The sequence below is a fragment of the Xiphias gladius genome, chromosome 17 (genome assembly GCF_016859285.1).
Source record: "Xiphias gladius isolate SHS-SW01 ecotype Sanya breed wild chromosome 17, ASM1685928v1, whole genome shotgun sequence".
NCBI lineage: Eukaryota > Metazoa > Chordata > Actinopteri > Istiophoriformes > Xiphiidae > Xiphias > Xiphias gladius.
The window spans coordinates 20,490,126-20,493,689 of record NC_053416.1 but is presented as its reverse complement, the minus strand read 5'-3'; the positions used below and the strand labels follow the sequence as shown (position 1 = coordinate 20,493,689).

Sequence of the window (3,564 nt, the reverse complement as noted above, 5' to 3'; positions counted from 1 at the left end):
GAGAAAATATCTCCTTTCATACCCTATTTCCTGAATAAAGACGCAAAGTGACTCCTGCTGACAAGTGTAATATTTGCCCCTTCTTCAATTCAGGAGTTTTTTTGTCTTTTTTTCATTGTACGCAAACACAAAATGATATACTGTAGTACAGGTTGGATAATGTAGCTCTGTGGCCTGTCTGGGGCAGTTTGAGTTCTGCCTCTATAAAGCACTAGATAATTAATTTGTTTTCTCAGAAGGACAAATGCAGTTGAAACTTTTTGCTGAGACTTTTTGTCCAGGATGAGGACTTGACGCTATATATGGTACTTTTTTTTTCTCTCGGATGCACTCAGGGCTTGAACTACGGTGAATGTTTAGAAGGTGAACAGAATGGGCTCTAAATGTGGTCACTGCACCTGGAGCAGAGAGAACAGTAATGGTGCAGTAAGACATTGGAAATATTATGCTCCACGCATACCTCTAAGCATCAGGAAACAATGTATTGCTGTGCAAACAAGCTCATTGATTTTATAGATTTAGAGCAGAGGTGTTTTGGTGGTCTACGTCTGCCACCTCTATCCCAATTTTGAGTCAACCCTGATCAAAAGCACAATTTGTGGTCTAAAAAAATGCAAACAAAATAGTCACACCCCCCCCCAAAAAAAAAAAAAATTCAAAAGAAAGGACTGGGATACGTTATCACTTCCAAATGAACTGGCAGCTCTTTTAATACACAGACAGATCACACAGTTATTAATGCTATCTAATGCTGTTTAAGGTCTGTTTACATGAAGGATTTCATTTTTGTAGACACATTCGGAAAAGGCAGGCTTTAACGGCGGACAAGCACAAGAATCTCATCTCTCACTAACTGCACCATATACTGTATGACCGGCCGGGTCCTCTCTGTGTGGAGTTTATATGTTCTCCCCCGTGTCTGCGTGGATGTCCTCCAGGCGCTCCAGTTTCCTCCCACAGTCCAAAGCCATACAAGTCCGTTCCACTGGAGGCTCCATGTTGCCTGTAGGTGTGAATGTGGGTGTGAATGGGTCCATCTACATGTGTGTTAGCTATGTGATAGACTGGCAACATGTCCATGCCTCACATCCAATGCAGGCTGGGATGGATTCCAGCCCCCAGTGTAACAGAATAAGCGTTTTTGAAAATGAATATGGATGGTTGTACTTTACTTAATTATATATGAACAGACCTGTAATTTATATGGTCAGGAAAAAATACCCCCCTGGGCCTTTAAGGCCTTAACCAAACTCAAAACATAGCAGAGTGTGTTGTTAAATGTGCATTGATGGCTCTATATAGTCATCAGTTCCAGGCTTCATTAATGATTTTTGAGCAATGACATCCCCGGACACTAATACTTCACTGTCATCAGGAGCAGGACCTGAGGCCTCATGTGTAAATTGTGCACATGCATACAAATGACACATGCGCAGTTTGGTGCGCTCAAAACAAAAGTGGGAGGTGGTTGAGAGCACATTCTACACATCATGAGCATGCAGATTTGTAAAAAAGGTTCGGGTGTTGATTATGGTGATGTATTATATAGCGGTGGTATTACAGTGCAAAGTTCAAATGAGTTTTCTAATAGCCACTTAAGTTGTGGAAATATCACTATACACTCCAAGGCATGAAAGATAAAGCTGAATATGTCTTATTTTCCCGTAGCTTGTTAGCCTGCTAAACCTTACTCACAAAGACCTAGAAGTATCTCAACTGCTTATTGATTCATTACAGTTATTTTAGAATACTATCCCAAAGAGTCTACAGTCACGCTGGCAGCTCTGTGAGGCTGCACTTAGGCAGAGTGGTGCTCCGAGCTAAATGCTAAAGTCAGCATGCTAGCATGCTCATATGACAACGCTAACATGTCGATGTTTAGCAGGTTTAATATTTACCATGTTCACCATGTTAGTTTAGTGTGTTAGCATGCTAACATTTGCTTATTAAGACTAAAAACAAAGTACAGTTGAGGCTGATGGGATTGTCATTATGACGCAGGAATCCTGTTAAGTCACAAACCAAAGGATTGGCCAAATGAAAGTTTTGACCAGATTATGACAAAACCATTAGGATACATCATCTGAGAACCACAAATTTCTGTACAAAAGTTTGTGCCAATCCGTCCAGTAGATGTAAGATATTTCAAAAGATACGTGTACATTTTGACCTGCTGTTGGCGCTAGAGGAAAAGTCAGTGTAGTCACCGAAGTTCATCCTCTGGGTGAAGTTCTCACACCAAAATTACATGTGAATTAATGAAATTTCAACATTATGAGATTGTCAGGAAAGCACATTGGTGGGGCGTGCTTGTAGCCTGGTGGTTAAGATGCATACCATATAACTGACCTGTCCCCTGTTTGATTCTGACCAGGGACCATTGTTTCATGTCATACCCCTCTTTCTGTCTCTCTATCTAAAGGCCAAGAGATCATCTTAAAAAAAAAAAAACACTAATGACCATGCAGACACTCGTGATCATTGTGGACAATGCCAGTTATTTGTTTGTTAAAATGGTGTTTTACAGAAAACTGAGGCAAATTTTTCTTCTCTTTTTCTGTCAGAGCTGGTACAGTTTCACGTGAAATAGCAACATTTAAACAAGCCAATTAGAGCCACTCCTCAATGTGATGTCACATTGAAAACAAATGTGTAAAATCAGAGGCCGGTTTGAATACTGCTTGATCTTACCTGCTTGTCAAAGGCTGGGGCGGGGTTAACTGTTCTTCCAGCCAATAGGCCTTTTTTTTACCGGAGGCATTTCGACTTGTCACTGAAGGAAAAGCACAGGTGTTAGTAATAACATTACTGATGGCGCTGTTCTGGTCAAGTGTCCCAGTGAGCCATGACAGTGTGACAGTGAGCCAGCGCGAACAATGTTGGGACCCTGAAACTGAAGCAGCTAAATGGAATTCAGCCGTCCTTCATTTTGTTATTTGCACCTGTGCTCCTGCTGTGACATGTTAAAATGTCTTCTGTTAAAAAAGGCCTCTGGAGGGTCATGATTAATGATTTTCAGTTTGTTTTGTTAAACTCAGGAAAGGAATGGACACCAAACTACTTTTGGCACAACTGAAGCCCCCTCGGGTTGCACATCGGTTCAGTGGTAGGCACAGTCACCTCGCAGCGAGAAGGATTTTGGGTTTTAATCTGCCAGGCGGCTGGAGCCTCTCTGCCTGGAGTCTGCATATTCTCCTTGGGCCTGTGTGGGTGTCCTCCAGTTTCCTCCCACAGTCCAAAGACAGGCAGCGATTCTAGATTGCCCGAAGGTGTGTCTATGTGTCAGCCCTGTGAGTGAGTGATGACCTGTCCGGGGTGTAGCCTGCATCTCAATGTCAGCTGGGATTGGCACCAGCCCCCCCACAACCCTCAAGGATAAGTGCGTATAGCTGATGGAACCCCCTTTGGTCAGAAAAGACAAACCGAGGTAGATGATGTCGGGCGTGATTCCCAGAAAGCACTCATTTTAAGTTGAATTCAACTCCGAATGCCAAATAATATTATTGCTAAGGTTAACTGTGATATTTGTTTTTATTCGTGCTAAGTTAGAGCAATCTAATGGTA

At 42.2% G+C, this 3,564-nt stretch overlaps 1 long non-coding RNA gene across 1 annotated transcript; it reads right to left on the bottom strand.

The window, feature by feature from the left end:
• Positions 1 to 737: 737 nt before the first annotated feature.
• LOC120802956 lies at positions 738 to 3,335 on the bottom strand. Its single transcript, XR_005709275.1, has 3 exons — positions 3,121 to 3,335; positions 2,692 to 2,773; positions 738 to 1,003 (listed from the first exon to the last, which is right to left on the bottom strand). It is a non-coding gene; the product is annotated as an uncharacterized LOC120802956 (long non-coding RNA).
• Positions 3,336 to 3,564: the final 229 nt, after the last annotated feature.